At 40.8% G+C, this 17,356-nt stretch overlaps 1 protein-coding gene across 2 annotated transcripts in view; it reads right to left on the bottom strand.

Moving 5' to 3' along the window:
- PPM1E (protein phosphatase, Mg2+/Mn2+ dependent 1E) overlaps positions 1-16,087 on the bottom strand; it is a 76,153-nt gene extending 60,066 nt beyond the window's left edge. For both annotated transcript variants that reach the window (XM_043499638.1, XM_043499639.1), the window contains exon 1: positions 15,975-16,087. The gene's annotated coding sequence lies outside the window, so the exon portion shown is untranslated. The remainder of the gene's footprint in view (positions 1-15,974) is intronic.
- Between the last annotated feature and the right edge of the window lie 1,269 nt (positions 16,088-17,356).

Here is a 17,356-nt window from a genome sequence, read left to right as displayed (position 1 = left end):
AGCAATGACCAACTGAGCTGACAATCATGAAAATGAGAACACTAAAACCATTTTTTCTTGTGAAATATTAACACTGCTGCCATATTTGTCAAGCTGCAACATTCTGAGGGTCCATACACAAAGCATCCTCAATCTAGGAGCAGCTCCAAAACAAAGATGGCGCTGCCTTGGTAGCCATCAAATACATATTTGATTAATAAAGGAATTACATAGAGGAAAAGGAACACTACAGCTTTAAAATTACACTTTAAGCTATTAGAAACAAAGCAGCAGCAATTAGTTCCTGCATCACAGCTCCACAAGTTCAGCATTAGCACAACCACTTCCCTGCAAAAATCTAAAAATACACTATACACAGGTTGTTGAAAAAAATGTGTAGAAAAGCAAGCATGCATCAGAGCTGGACTGGGCTGTGAATTAAAAAAACAAAACAAAGACGAGGCGATGGTAGCATTTCCCTTAATGTAAAAAGGAGCGGAAATAACATATATCGAGTACTAACTGTGCACTAAAGTAATTACTTTTACAGTATCTGCAAGTACGTCTTCTCTAATCAAAACACATTCTTTATAATGTGTTCAAATATATATTCAATAAAAAAATTACAATATCGCTTATCTTGAAGTTTTGCTGAATTTCAGTTGCTATAACAACATGTGAAAACCCTTTATTGCTGAGGACATCTGTAGCTATTTTTAAACGCAACAGCTGGTTGTGTGTCTGGATTTCACTCATAAAAGAAGACAAAGTATTTTTAATTTCCTCTAAATAAGATTTTAATATAATGACAGAAATGTCAGAGGCAATTAGACTCAAAGAGCTCCATAATCTCTGGTTTGAAAACATGCAGGATGCTGCAGGTTGGCATGATGAGGAGCAATCTGAGAGCGATGAGAAAATCTTGCATTATTTTTTTTCACAGCTTTGCACCAAACTGCAATGGCACTGCAAGCCTTTTAAATTGTGAAATCTTTCATCTAAGCAGATAGTACCTCCAGGTTTTAAATTTTCTCTCTAAAATTAATGTAAAACAACATCAAGAAGCAGACATCCGAGAGTTTCTATAAAGCAAAATCTGTCAAGCAGCTAAAGTTACTGGAATTCAACAGAGAAGACTAAATGTATTTACAATTTTATAGCTGATCCCATTTCCCTTCACTTGGGAAGCTACTTTACTGACCACACAGGGTCCACAGCAGTCAAAAATAATTAGCTTGCATGACTGTCCAAACTTATATTTGACAGTACAGTGGGCTCTCAGAAATAACAGAAAAATTGAACAACAGTTTCTAGTGTTTGATTAGCAGGATTATAGGTGTGATCAATGTCTCCTACACAGCTGTTGATACCAAGAGTCACAGTAAGCGATTGCTGGGTCAATCAGGTCAAGAATACAGTGAATTTTCTAATTCAAGCAACATATTTGTTAAGATACTTTTTATTCAATTCTGGATTCCATCATGATTTATTCTTGGTTTTTGTAAATTCATACATTCTAAGGCCAGAAGGGATGACCATTGTCATATAGTCTGAACTCCTGAACACAGGCCATAGAACTTCCCCAGAATAAATTTCTCTCATCTACTGTTGGTATTCTCTAAATATCACACATTTGCACACTACATCTCTCTCTCTAGAACATTATTTTAACCAAAGGAAATTTGACTGAAACAGTTTTAAATCTAAACAGGACGTGCCTATTGTAAGATAAAGTGTATTTCTTAAAGATTATTTTGTAAATTTTACTTTGCAACAGGTTAGGATACTTTAACATGGACATTTATTAAAAAGGTCACAATATTTTACATATCCATAGCCCCTTTCACCCTGAAAGCAAGGGCCAGTTCAAGTAAAACAGAAAACCCCTGGCAAGCCAGACAATTGGGCGCCTGTATGCAAACTCCAACATGAGTGATCTCCTCCACTTCGCTTGCCTGAAACTGCTATGCCAGGCCAACGTGCAGGGAGGGGTTCAGACCTACAGGGTCTGAAGAATATGTCCTGAATTACTGTGTGATGTTTGTGGTGGGAGCTAGGGGAATAGTGATAAGGTACCCTGTTCAATAGCAAGAGAAATATGCAATGTGCCTCAGACGAGGACAAGGTAATGGAGAGATATTCTCATTCCCAGAAGCTCAACGTATCACTATGTAAGTAGACTGTTGCCACCTTACTAACATTTAGTGGGGGTGTTTTGATTGGCTAGCTCCCAGTACTAAAAGGGGAAGGGTCAATGGAAATCAGGACCTTGAGACTGACAGAGCAGGGTGATGTGTTTTCCTTTAACCTTTACCATTTTTCCTTATTCTTTTTTAAAATTAATTGTTAAACAACTTGTATTTACTTTAAATTGTATGAAATGATCAGTGGGTCAGGGAAGTGCCCAGTGCAGAGAAAGTACCCCGGAGTGGGGACACCCTAGCCCCTGTCCTAGGTGACCACAGCAGGGTTAGAGGTAGAACCCGCCAGGAATCCTGGGCCCAGCCTTGTTGGGGTTACAAGGACTCTGCCAGACAGGAGGGTGGAAGGGGAATCCTTAAGGGCAGGAAGGGCTCTGGGTAAAGGAAGTGGGAGTGAGGACTCAGATCCTTTCGCTAGCCCACTTCACCGGGGTAGTGCAGAAGCCAGGAAAGTTCCTCACAATAGCAGGACCATTCCCCTGCTTACAACTACAAAGTTTTCAGTCAGCATGAAGCAGCTGGTACTCCACACTACACACTTAACAGCATGAGCAGCAAATATACAAGAGAAGGTGGAGACAGATGACGACTACATTTGAACTACATCTGAAACATAGATCTTACTTAATAGGCAAATTTACAGCATCAGGTAAAGAAGTTACCCAAATCAGGAAAGGCAATTTCCAGCAGAAATCTCCCCTGAGGCAGAGAGAGCTTAGCAGACTCACCAAAAGCCAAAGCAGTCATCAGTGGAGCTGGGATTAGAACTCAGGAGTTCCCTATTATCAGCACTTTGCTCACACCAATAGATACTACTGTCAGTAGAGAGACAAGGATAAGGATGTAATTTTTGAATATGCCAAATACCAAACTCCATCTGCTTCCCATTGGATAGCAAATATGGATCTGCAAAGGCTCTGAGAACATGGCCACTGTTCATAGAATATCAGGGTTGGAAGGGACCTCAGGAGGTCATCTAGTCCAGGGGTCTCAAACACACGGCCCGCGGGGTTCTTTCGTGCGTCCACCAAGCTCCCCGCGCCCCCCCCCACCGCTTTGCCTGCCCTGTGCCGCTCCTGAAGCGGCAGAAACCATGCCCCTGCGGCCCGGGAGGGGGGTGGGGGGCAGAGGGCTCCATTGCTCTCGCTTCCAGGCACCGCCCCCAGCAACTCCCATTGGCCGGGAACAGGGAACCACAGCCAATGGGAGCTTCGGAGGATGTACCTGGAGAAGTGGCAAGAGCAGTACCCAGAGCCCTGTGCCTCCCCTCCCCAAGGGACATGGTTCCGGCTGCTTCCTGGGAGCGGAGTGGAGCAGAGCAGAGGGGGCCAGGGAGGGCAGGCAGACAGCGAGGTGCTGGGCTGGAGCCTGAACCCCTCCTGCACCCCAACTCCCTGCCCTCCCCTCCTTCACCCCAACTCTCTGCCCATCCCTGGCTGCACCGCACACCTCTCCTACACCCCAACTCCCTGCCCACCCCTTCCGTACCCCACACCCCTCCTACACCCCAAACCCCTGCCTGGAGTCCCCTGCCATACCCTGCACCCTAACCCCCTGCTGCACCCCTCACCCCTCCTGCACCCCACCCCCCAACTCCCTGCCCTGAGCCCCCGCTGTACCCTGCACACCTCCTGCACTCCCTGCCCTGAGCCCCCTGCCATACCCTGCGCCTCAACTCCCTGCCCTGAGCCCCTGCCACACCCCGCACCCCTCCTGCACCCCCTGGGGGCAGGGAGGGGGCAGAGTTGGGGTGGGGACTTCAGGGAAGGGGTGGGAGGCTCATAGAAGGGGTGGAGTGGGGGCAGAAAGGGGGTGGTGTCAGTGATGCGGCCCTCAGACCAATGCACTAATCCTCAAGTGGCTGTTGTGGTCATTTGAGTTTGAGACCCCTGATCTAGTCCAACCCCCTGCTCAAAGCAGGGCCAATCCCCATCTAAATCATACATATCATTAGTTCACGATAGCATGATGGTTTGTGGAGAGCCCAAAATCTCTCTCACCTAACATGAATGCTGGAGCATGGGAAGCAACACAACCAATTAATGACTAATTCGTAGTGGCGTTCTGTGGGGAAAAAGTTCACATATCAAGTCTTCATTTTTCCATTAGTCAGAACAAGACCACCCCCGCCTTCTCCTATCTGTCAGGTCTTGCTTCCTGGCTAACACTCACCATGGTGGGATACCGACACCTCTATTAGTCATTCTCCTTGTAACTGACATACATCACTTTCAATAACAAGAACAGGACTGCAATCTGAATAGGACACAGAATTATGGGAGAGCTACATTTTTGTTTCATTCCAAGAGCTGCATATTTAATAGGCTCCTTCAAAGACTGTAACTTGAGCTGAAGCACCAGGTAAAGCTGCTACTGTTACAAATTTCGGGAACTTCTTCAGCCAAGTTTGAGAAGGCTTCAGAAGTGCCTGGAAATTTCACACCATATCAGACCAGTGGTCCATTTAGTCCACTGTCCTACCTCCAACAGTGACTAGCGCTACATGCAGTGGACATCTATGGAATAACCTATCCATAGTCAGGGCTGAGTTAAGGCATAGGATCAGGGCTTAAATTCTTAAAGATTATTTCCTGGAGTACCTTCCCCCCCATTCAGGGCTTGGGGCTATAACCCTGCAGAACTGGGGGGAGGGGGAAGGGGCACCTCCTTTGGGACTGAAGATGAGTAGCTAAGCACCTTACAGGACTGGGGCATGCATCTGTTGTAGAGCTGGGAATAGAGCTCGGAGTACAGATCTCCACATTCTGTAGTGCTGTACTCTAACCACTAGACCACACAAAGGTATTTGCACCTAAAGCAGAAGGAGCAATTTTATTTCATACTCATTCTCATACCCTGCATCTAGGTGCTTAAAACATTGCACACTAATTTAAAATAAAATAAAGTTATTATAAGTTACTGAGGCAGCCTACTTAGCCGCTGGGAGGAATGATTTAGATGCCAATGCTCATGAGCAGCCAGCATCTCCCTGTCATGGGTGGGATAAAGCATAGAAAAGGTTATTCCTTCCTCCCTTTAAAAAATACCAGTAACATGTCAACTAAAATCATTAACTATAAACAGGGACAGGGAACAAAACTCCACCATGACTTTAGAAGTAGTAACTATACACATTCTAGATGAACATACTAAATTAGTAAAAAGAAAAGGAGGACTTGTAGCACCTTAGAGACTAACAAATTTATTTGAGCGTAAGCTTTCGTGAGCTACAGCTCACTCCATCAGTGGTTCTCAGTCCATTGGCCGCAGACTATGTCTAAGGGGTTCACGAAAGGTTATCGTTACCATAGCACAGAGATTTTCAACCTCTGGTCCATGGACCCTTGGGGGTCGGCAGACTATGTCTAAGATTTCCAAATGGATCCGCAACCCCATTTGAAATTTTTTAGGAGTCTGCAAATGAAAAAAGGTTAAGAACCACTATACTACATAAAGGATATTATTTGATCTTTCAAGTTCAAAGAGGGAAAAAACATTGAGAATAGCATCTTCTTTTCCAGGTTCTGGTGTTAGTTGTCTATGCATAATTACAGTAAATGCATCCAACGCCCACACCACTTCTAAAAGAGCATAAAATCGTTCACTTTGTGTCTGGTGATCAATAATTACTAATGTCATGCAGAGACAGGTAAATTGCCAGCGTTTTAACATAGGACATTTCATAGTCACACAGACGCCTACAGTTTAAGACAACAGCTAACAATACAAAAGGCAAAATCAGTTTCAATTATTTTTCCCAATAATTTGGCTCTGATGCCACAACACATTAAAATGTAATAATTATACATTGAGAAACCTTAATGGATACAACTCAGATGTCAAGAAAATTGCACCTGTTGATTATTAATGTAAGGGATAACTGTGGGAAGTTCCATAAAAATAGAGTCCATTTGCTATATATTTATTTTCTTTCCATAATTAATCTATTTTTCTTTACAAAACTAGACATTAATTTTTACCTTAAGTTCCAAAAATGACAAATGAATATATGAGAATTTAGTTCTGAAAATATACTCAAATAAGAGTGGAAGAGAACATCCTGTTCTAGGTTTATTAATAACTATTATTCACAGGAGGAATTCAGCTGTGATGCTAGTATTGTATTTGGTATTTATATCCCTTTCCAGGTGCAAAATACTTTATAAACATTATCTAATTAGTACCACAGCGATGCATCAGACTTTTACACCTGCTATCCTAGGCCTCTCCCCACACCTTAACAATGAGCTTGTGTGCTACAGTCTGGTATGCTGTTGCTTGCCAACCCTTTCATCTTGTTGTTTGTGCTCAACTTTTAATGGCGCTTAGGCTGTACTGTACATGGTAACATGAATCAAGTGGTCTCCCTACATGACATCATCCCTAAAAGTAATGGGCACATTGCAACCCAAGAATGTGAGATCCAGTAATTGCAATAATGGAAGCAGGCGTGTTTCACTCTAGATGGAAGTGACAGATGCCTTCAAAAGTTGATAGTAATGAATATAAATCAAAAGTTAGGAATTGTAGAAAATTGATAAGGGAAGCCAAAGGACAGAAGAAGAAATCTATGGGCAGAGGAGTTTTTTTTTAAAACTCCATTAGGAACAAACAAATCTTGTCAATGATTTTGGTCCATGACTAGATGCAAATGGTAGAATTATCAATGATGCAGAAAAATGAAGAAATGTTCAAGAAATATTTCTGTTCTGTATGTGGTGAAAACAGATTATATAGTATCACCATATGGTGGTAACACTCTTTCCATTCCACTAGTACTACTAAAGTCAGACATTTTTAAATCAGCAGGTCCAAGAGTTTTAAAAGAGCTAGACTGTTAATGTTGGTTTTCAATAAGTCTTGGAGCACCGGGGAAGTTCCAGAAGACTGGAAGAAAGCTAATGTGCCAATTTTAAAAAAGGGTAAACAAGATTATCCAGATAATTTAGACCTGTCAGCCTGACGATAATCCTGGGCAAGATAAGAGAGCAGCTGATACAAGACTTGAGTAATATAGAATTAAAGGAGGGTAATGTAATTAATGTAAATCAACATGGGTTTATGAAAAATAAATCCTGAAAGACTAAATTTATATCTAGTTTGGTTGATAAAGGTAATAATGTTATCATAATATACTCAGACTTCTGTAAATTGTTTGACTTGATACTGCACATTTTGATTAAAAAATTAAAATATAAAATTAACATGGCACCCACTAAATGGATTAAAAACTGGCTAATAGGTCTCAAAAATGTAACTACAAACAGGGAATTGTCAATGAGCAGGTCTGTTTCTGGTGAGGTGCCCAGGGATCAGTTCTTGGGCCTACGATATTTAATGTTTTTGTCAATGACCTGGAAGAAAACAAAATCATCCCTGATAAAGTGTGCAGAGGATACAAAAATCAGTGGAGTGGTAAATAATGAAGAGGACAGGTCACTGATTAAGAGCGATCTGGATTGCTTGGTAAACTGGGTGCAAATAAATAATATGAGTTTTAATACAGCTAACTCTAAACATATACATTTAGGAACAAAGACTGTAGGCCATACTTATAGGATGAGAGACTCTATCCTGGGAAGCAGTGACTGAAAAAGATTTGAGGGTTGTGGTGGATAATCAGCTGTCCCAGTGTGATGCTATGGCCAAGAGAGCTAATGCAATCCTGGAACACACAAACATGGGAATCTCAAGTAGAAGTGGAGAGGTTATTTTACCTCTGTATTTGGCACTGGTGCGACTGCTGCTGGAATACCGGGTCCAGTTCTGGTGCTCACAATTTAAGGAAGATCTTGATAAATTGGAGAGGGTTCAGAGCAGAGATATGAAAATGCTTAAAGGATTAGAAAACATGCTAAATAGTGATAGTTTCAAGGAGCTCAATCTATTTAACTTAACAAAGAGAAGGTAAAGAGGTGAGTTGATTACAGTCTAATTATCTACATGGGGAACAAATATTTAATAATGGGCTCTTCAATCTAGCAGGGAAAAGTATTATACAATCCTATGACTAGAAGCTGAAGTTAGACAAATTCAGACTGGAAATAAGGCACAATTTTTAACAGTAAGAGTAATTAACCATTGGAACAATCTAACACGGGTCATGGTGGATTCTCCATCACTGACAATTTAAAAATCAAGAGTAGATGTTTTTCTGAAAAATATGTGCTAGGAATTATTTTGGGGAAGTTCTGTGTCGTTCAGGAAGTCAGACTAGATGATCATTAGGGTCTTTTCTAGCCTTAGAATCTACTAATCTAAACTTATGGTGGTTTGTTTAATAACTCCCTTTCTGCAACCATGCTACCGGTGGATTTCCAGATCCCATATCAGCAATTCATAACCCACTTTGAGACAATAAGTTTGGTGGTATCTTCTAGACTGAATTTACTGAAGAGCTCTCTCTAGCAGAAGGAAAAAATGTTCCATTACCTAATTAATTTTTAAAGACAGTGTTCAGTGTTGCTACCCTTTCTTGGGAGAGAAATCCTATAATTTGAATGCGTGAGATAACCTTGAATGCAGCCTTACTTTGGTTCTAGACTTGCATGCCATCCTACCGGAGTCCACTTCTAAAGGTATGTCTACAATGCAGCCAGAAGCATGATGCCAGCTTGTATAGGAATGCCCAAGCTAGCTTTGATCTACCTAGCAATAGCATAAGCTGCCATCCATATTGCTACAGCTACTCTGCTATTGTTACTTGAGCTAGCGAGTTCGGGTGTGCGTACGCATGGTGCAATCACACCTCCCAATTGTAGTGTACCCTACAAGTTATCAGTTTCAAGCTCAGCAAAGTACGATCACAAGAGTGTTTCCCCCACACCGCCTGATATACAACACATGAGGCAGCATTTACCAAATGGCCCAAAGCTCTCAGAATCTCTCCTCGAGTCTTCAAAAGCAGCCAAAAGAGGAGACAACCTCTCCTTTCCAGAAAAAAAGAGGGCATGGATGGATGACCTAGATGTGTGAGATTCTCACGGAGATGCAGAGATGTACAAAATAATCAAAGCAAAATGTCTTGGAATTGCATTGTGATGTCTGCATCTTAGCTCTGTAACAATCCAGTGTCCTGACACAAACCTCAGAAGAATGTCAGGATGTCTCCCTGAGATTTTATTTGTTAACTAAGCAGCTCTCTATTTTTGCAAGACTGATTAACAATGTTCTATAGTTTATATTGCTGACATTAATTAGTAAATAAACAAATCATTTGGAGAGTAGAATTGTCTTGGACTGCAGCCAGGACAAAGCAGAACACTTCTGGTCCAACCATATGAAGACAAAACTGAAAGGCTACTAGTAAACCTAGGGATTATGGAGAGCGACATTATGGGAATCCAGAGTAGATGCCAAAGAATAAAGGTCTTATGCTGTGGCATATTTGGGGAACCTACTTAACTACACAGTAGAGTGAGGGAAAAAAAAACTTAGTGTAGTATGGTAAATACAACCTCTTCAGGCAAATTAAACAGTTTGAGAATGACTTCCATACTAATCAGGTTAACATACTCAAGAGGCTGGAAGGGAAATCACCTTGCTTACTAAGATCAGTCTTGACTTTAGAGATAATAGAGTGAGTAATTACAACAGGGGTTCTCAAACTGGGGGTCAGGACCCCTCAGGGGGTCATGAGGTAATTACATAGGGAGTCACGAGCCATCAGCCTCCACCCCAAACCCCACTTTGCCTCCAGCATTTATAATGATGTTAAATATATTTTTAAAGTATTTTTAATGTATGGGGGGGATCGCACTCAGAGGCTTGCTATGTGAAAGGGGTCACCAGTACAAAAGTTTGAGAATCACAAGCTGGTGAAGGATGGTGTGACCACCACCTCATGTATTAATTCTCATTTTAGCAATACTTAATGAAGCTAGAGAAAAAGTGAAATAAAATGGCGGTAAGGAGAGATGATCAGTGACAAGGTCCATTAGGGAAGCCTCAGTAAGATTAATTTGGTAACTCAACCAGCAGCTGTACTCCAACATTTTAGGAAGTGCAGGAAAGGAGGCATTTTTATACCAAATGAAATTTTTAAAAAGTCATCTACATACAGTGATATTTTGCAGACATTGAGATTACAGCCTTTTTGGACCAGAAGAGAAAAGCTTTTTGCGACTGGCAAAACCAACCACTATCCAGTCAGAAGCCGAGCTTTTTCCATCAGCTCAAAGCTGAAGTTCAAAGGAGGATCCGAGACATCAAAAATAAATGGTGGGAGGACAAAGCAAAAGAAATCCTAACATTCACTGACAGACATGATATGCAGAGCTTTTTTGGTGAGACAAAGACCCCGTATGGACCAAGCTCATGTGGCCTCACACCTCTGAGATCCGAAGATGGTAGTACCCTTCTTAAAGGTAATGAATCCATCAAAGGGCGCTGGAAGGAACACTACCAAAAGCTTCTAAGTCAAGAATTGACTGACTGACGACACCATTGACTCAATCCCTGGCAACTATCAGGGCATTGCCCTCCTCTCCATCGCTAGGAAGATTCTTGCTAGAATCTTACTGAATCGCCTGCTCCCTCTTGCAGAGGAAGTACTTCCAGAGTCCCAATGCGGTTTCAGACCAGAACGAGGCACAACCGACATGATTTTTGAAGGCAGGCAGATCCAGGAAAAATGTCAAGAACAATACCAGGAGCTGTATATGGCCTTTATCAATCTGACCAAAGCCTTCAACTCCGTCAAGTATGAGGCTCCATGGAAAATCATGTCAAAGTTTGGCTGCCCAAGCAAATTTATCACCATTGTAATACTCCTCCATGACCAGATGACTGGCTCCATCCTGTGCAGTGGCTCTACTTCCGAGCCCTTTGTCATCTGAACTGGTGTAAAACAAGGTTGTGTACCGGCACCCACCTTTTCTCCATTTTCTTAGCAGCTATGAAATCACCAACCCAAGACCGTCTACCACAGGTCATTGGCATCCAAAAATCGGATTGATGGTAACCTCTTCCACCTTTCTCATCTCCTTGCTAGAACTAAAGTAATATCGGCAACAATAACCCGAACTCAAGTACGCAGATGATTGTGATGCATTTGCACACTCAAAGGGGGAATCTACAAACAGCCCTTAATAGCTTCTCTAATCATCATCAAAACAAAAGTTCTCCACCCTCCAGCTCCCAGTCACTCATCAGACCCAGCAAGGAAGATCTATATCGACAAAGAAAACCTGGAAAGCGTAGAATACTTTGCCTATCTTGGCAGCCATCTTTCACAGAGGGCAGACATAGACATCAAGATTTAGCACAGAATTCACTGTACCAGCCTTGCCTTTGGCAGACTGTCTTGCCAGGTGTTCAACAATCACAACATCAGAACACATACTACATTTTTAGTTTATAAAGCAGTGGTAATCCCAACTCTCCTCTATGGGTGTGAGACTTGGGTAAACCACAGAAAACACATGAAATACCTGGAATGCCAGCACCGGTATTTTCTTCGGAAGATCCTCAACATAAAGTGGGAGGATCATCACCCTAATATCAGTGTCCTCACAGAGTCCAACATCTTCTGTGTTGAGGCACTTGTTATCCAGCACCAGCTAAGGTGAAGCAGGCACTGTATGCGCATGCCTGATGTACGCTTACCAAAACAACTGTTATATGCCCAACTCACCAAAGGAGAAAGGAAACTAGGAGGAGGCCAAAAGAAAGACACGCTCAAGATAAACATCAAGAGATGTGGCATCAACAGTACACAATGGGAGACAGCAGCCCAGGATAGGGATAACTGGCAAAGACTTGTCAGAGAGGGAACTTCCACTTTTGAGGAAAATTGCCTTGCCCTTGTCACAGAAAAACGCCAGAAAAGAAAGGAAAGACAACAGTCACGCAGCAATCATGACCCAACCCTGTCTTCCAACAGCACCTGTAATATCTGCCAACGAGCCTGTGGCTCAAGAATCGGATTCTTCAGTCACCAAAGGACCCATGAAAGAGATCATCCTCGACCTCGAGGGATTGCCGCCACTGCCAACTTTCCAGAGTATTTCATTCAACAAGAAGCCTCTGATATTCTTGCAATTCAATAATCAGATTTACGGCTACAATAAGCAAAATGGGTAGGAGTCAGAAAATGGATGAGGAGTGCACATGAAGGAGGCTTTGGAGCAAACCTTCATGGAGATTGTAAAACACCTCCTTATCCACGCAGTTAACTTTCCAAAACGACTAAACTCAAGTAAGGTGATAAACAGAAAAGACTATTGTGGCAACTGTCTACAATTTTTTCCAAGAGTAAATTTTCAATCACCAGCCTTCACTGGTATGAGCATAACATTATACATTCAAAGACATACATCTGCACTTTGCAGGTGAAAATATCTGTGCATATACTTGAACAATTCTAACACTTGAATTTTCACCCACAAAACTTTTCACCCACTGGCAGAAACAGGTTTTGCCGCTGCAAAATCTTTAATATTTCTACTTGTCATTAACTTTAGTCATGTTAAAGAAATGTATATAAAAAATAAAGAAACAGGGGCCATGCACAAATATCAGGGATAAATTTTGCCCTTTGATACCAGTCCATGTTGGCACAGACTTTCCAACTGTTTTTTTTTTTTGACTGAAAGTCTTATACTTACACATTTTTTAAATGTAATGGGACACTCATTGCAGACAATATGGAGTAGATATAGAATCATAGAAATGTAGGGCTGGAAAGGACCTCAAAAAGTCATCAAGTCCAGCCCCACGTGCTGTAGCAGGACCAAGTAAACCTAGACCATCCCTGAAAGCTGTTTGTGCAACTTGTTTTTAAAAAACTTCCAATGATGGAGACTCCAAGACCTCCCTTGGAAATCTATTCCAGAGCTTCACTACCTTTACAGTTAGAAACTTTTTCCTAATAGCTTACCTAAATCTCCCTTGCTGCAGATTATGCCCAATTTACTTCTTATCCTATCTTCAGTGAACATGGAGAACAATTGATCAACGTCCTCTATAACAGTCCTTAAAATATTGGAAGACTTATCAGGTCCCCTCTCAGTTTCCGTTCTCAAGACTAAACATGCCCAGTTTTCTTAACCTTGCCTAATAGGTTAGGTTTTCTAAACCTTTTATCATTTTTGTTGTTCTCCTCTGGACTCTTTCCTAAATTATGGTGATGAAAATGGGACACAGTATCCCAGCTAGGGCCTCACTAGTGCCAAGTAGTGTTAGACAATTACCTGCTGTGTTTTACATACAACACTCCTGGTAAAACACCCCAGAATCATATCAGCCTTTTTTAGATGTGTCATCTTGACAACTCATATACAGTTTGTAGTCCACTATAACCCCTAGATCCTTTTCAGCAGTACTACCACCTTGTCAGTTATTCCTCATTTTGTAATTGTGCATTTGATTTTTCCTTCCTAAGTGAAGTATTTTGAATTTGTCTTTTTTTAATTTACTCTTGTTGAATTCAGACCAATTCTCCAATTTGTCAAGGTCATTTTGAATCGTAAACCTGTCATCCAAAGTGCTTGCAACCCCTCCCAGCTTGATGTTATCTGCAAATTTTATAAACATACTCTTTACTCCATTATCCAAGTCATTAACGAAAATATTGACTAGTACCGGACCCAGGACTGATTCTGGCAGGACCACACTGTATATGCTCTCCCAGACAACAAACCATTGATAACTACTCTTTGAGTACAGTCTTTCAATCAGTTGTGCACCCACCTTATAGTAATTTCATTTAGCCCACATTTCTGTAGTTTGTTTATGAGAATGCCATGTGGAACTGTGTCAAAAGTCTTACTAAAATCGAGGTATACAACATCTACCATTTCCCCCCGCATCCACTAGGTCAGTAATCCCATTAAAGAAGGAAATTAAGTTGGTTTGACATTATTTGTTCTTGACAAACCAATATAAATATTTAAGTATTATTTTCATATTTTGATGGGATATTTATCAACTCTCTTCTGCTTTTGTAGTTTCTGTATAAAAAGGTTTGGGACTGCAAACCTGGTATTTATGTCAACACTAAATAGAAAGCATGCTTCCTTCTGACCCTGAATCTAAACTCAGCATGATAAACACATGCTGCAGAAAAGGAGTTTTCTAGCATACCAGAATATTACCCTGCTCACTTAAAGGCTATCAGACTTCAAAATATGCATGTGACAATGTCCATCTGAGTGTAAACTTTAAAAAGACAAAAACTGATCCATAAAAGACCAAATTAACAACATTACATTACAGATTCTCCTTCTAACCTTTATTTCTCCATTTTTATCATTAAAAAGACTCAACCCAGGGATCTTCAAGATTATATTGTCAACTTCACTCAGTTACCCAATCATAGAATCATAAAATATCAGGGTTGGAAGGGACCTCAGGAGGTCATCTAGTCCAACCCCCTGCTCAAAGCTTAAAAACTGAAATAAAACAACTGCCCATCAGATAAAAGTACTTATTTTTAGCACATCTAAGGATTAAATTAAAAGAGAAATTGCAGCAGAAGATAGCTTTGAACAGCAGTTAGACTTCTTAAATTTCTTTGTAGACATTTTTCTCCATGTCTATAACAATTAATTATCTCTAAAGATAAAACAGGGAAAAGAAAAACGATAAAATGTACACCTCCAGACAGACAACTTTGGTTAAAAATAAAACAAAGCTCTTTTCACCAGAAAGCACTGTTAGAAATGTGCATCATCTAAAGCATGTCACGTATTCCAGTGTTTGGCCAATCTCATTCTCAAGAATGTGGCTTAATGTGCAGGAAGTCCTCTCTGAGCATATCATGTCATTCCCAATTGATTACCTCTGGCCAGAGCTCAGAGCAGTGCTGGCAGACTCTGTCCAGTGTTCTCTGATTGAAGGCTGTTATATGCCAGCACAGTATAAGAGAGGAATACAATTGAGAAATGTGAAGAGTATGGATAAGCCTCCAGAAAATTTTCATTTGATTTCATTAAGTCAAAAATAATTCCTGATGTACCAATACTTTACCAGCATTTCGTATGGAGGATAGAGGGAACACCATTCTTCACATTATTTGATCCAATTTGTACCCTTTTCAATATCAATACAAAACAAAGAGGAAACACAGGGGAGCCAAACTGAATATTTCACTGAAAAATACCAAGGCAGTTTATGATGATTCTTCCTGTTGTTATGGAAACATTGAAAGCAAAGACAAAGAAAAAAAGGAAAATGAACAAATTTGCTTCTATCCACAGTAATGTACATATGCATAAGGATTTAATTGCTGCTGCAGTAATCAATTCTGGGGCTGAAATCAGTCACTGAAAACAACAAATGTTATTCCCTAGAAACATCCAGGAAAAAAGTTGGAAATTCACTGTGCCAAAAGAACCTAAACATAAAAATCAAGAACAAATTGTGCAGTATTAGAAAACTGGCTAAGTCACCACGGCAGAGAAAGCAATACTTTCATGCCCTTAGCCATTCAGGGCATCAACAGATGAAAAAAGGCAAAATGTTGTGTGTGTTTAACTTATTCTTCCCATTGCCTATGCATTTGCACTGTGCACACACTGTGCCAATAGTTATCAAGATAAAAGCATCATTCCACTCATTGGGACATCCGATGAAGTGAGCTGTAGCTCACGAAAACTTATGCTCAAATAAATTTGTTAGTCTCTAAGGTGCCACAAGTCCTCCTTTTCTTTTTGCGGATACAGACTAACATGGTTGCTATTACCTGTCACTGGTACAGTAATTATTTGAAACACTAAAACACAAATTTAATTACTCTCTCTGATACCACTACAAACTTGCTGAATAGAACATAACAAATATCAAAGCACCCACACAAACACAAAATTAAGGTAATTCAGGTGTTGTAGGGTTTGCTTGTTCTGCAGTGTCCTAGTATTTTCCCTTGGATTGAGGGGTTGCCCAGCTCGCCTTCCTGGGGTCTGTTGTCTCTGGGAGCTCCTCTCCCTTAAAAGAGTTTCTCTCTCTGTAAGTACCTCCCTGCAAGTGAGTCCTGATGGCCTTTTATCAGGCCCAGGTGTCTGTTATTCAATTAACCAACCGTTCAATTAACCCAGGTGAACTTTTTCCCCTTAAATTAGCTCATTACAGGTATCTGGGCCCAAGCTCCACTTAACAGGGCCAGCAACCCCTTAACAAGGATATCTAGTACAGAGGACTTTGTTCTCAGTTATGCACATTAAGTCATACAGGTGTAACTGAGGGCAGAATTTGGCCCTAAGGTTCTCACTCCATCTTTAATTTACTCCTAGAATATACATTGCCACACCAGAATAGACCAATGATACCATAATGGAATACACTAATCAGTCATCCTAGCCATAAATGTGGTATAAGTACCTAGACAGATAGTCCATCTAATTCAGTATCCTATCTCAGACAGTGGTCACAGCCGGATGGCTCAGCAGAAAGCATAAACCCTCTTTGGACATGTATTGCGCAATACTCTAGCATAGCAGAAACTTTCATTCCGACTCTGAAGCATGAGAAAATTGAGCCTAATTATTTCAATTTATTACTCTTTTGACATGCTCAAAGTACTATACGAGCTGCAACAAGGCACAATAAAAGAAATTAAAGATGAGGTTTCAGCCACAACTGCAAATTTATGGCCTCTTGTGGTTTTAAGTGTAATGAACAGTTTTAATCTATAGTGTAAATCCATTAAAAGTCATTTTAAGAACAAAGATAGACTGTCCCTTAAAGATTTACTATGACAGCTACACTCATCAGGTATTAGGGATCTAGTCAATGACAATGGTGAGACTATTAAGAGCTTGGGATAGAACTTTCTTTGCAGAGCTCTAACTCCCTTCCAGAGGAGTTGATTAGGCCCACAAATTTAAGCACCTTCACTTCTAAATGTAAAGTTCAGCTCTGACTTGGCCTTTCCACTATGGTGATGAAGCAATGATACTCTATTACATAAATTAATATTGGGAGTTTAGGGCAAGGAGGGTTTAATATTTCTACATAACCAAAGTGGTAGACTGTAAGTGAATCCTTCAAAGGTTTTACCACCTCTTTTGGGTCAAACACCTGTCCTGTCTGCATGTACAGAAAGTCCTTATGAAACTGTTGTTGGAAAGAAAAGATTCAGTGTATGTGCAACAGCCACTTCTCTAAACAAATGAATCAGCTAGTATAGTTTCTCCCCCTCACAAAAAAGGGCAATAGACCAAAGGCCCTACATTATG

This window comes from Dermochelys coriacea, chromosome 17 (genome assembly GCF_009764565.3).
Source record: "Dermochelys coriacea isolate rDerCor1 chromosome 17, rDerCor1.pri.v4, whole genome shotgun sequence".
NCBI classification, from domain to species: Eukaryota; Metazoa; Chordata; order Testudines; family Dermochelyidae; genus Dermochelys; species Dermochelys coriacea.
This window is presented reverse-complemented; position numbering and strand designations above follow the sequence as displayed.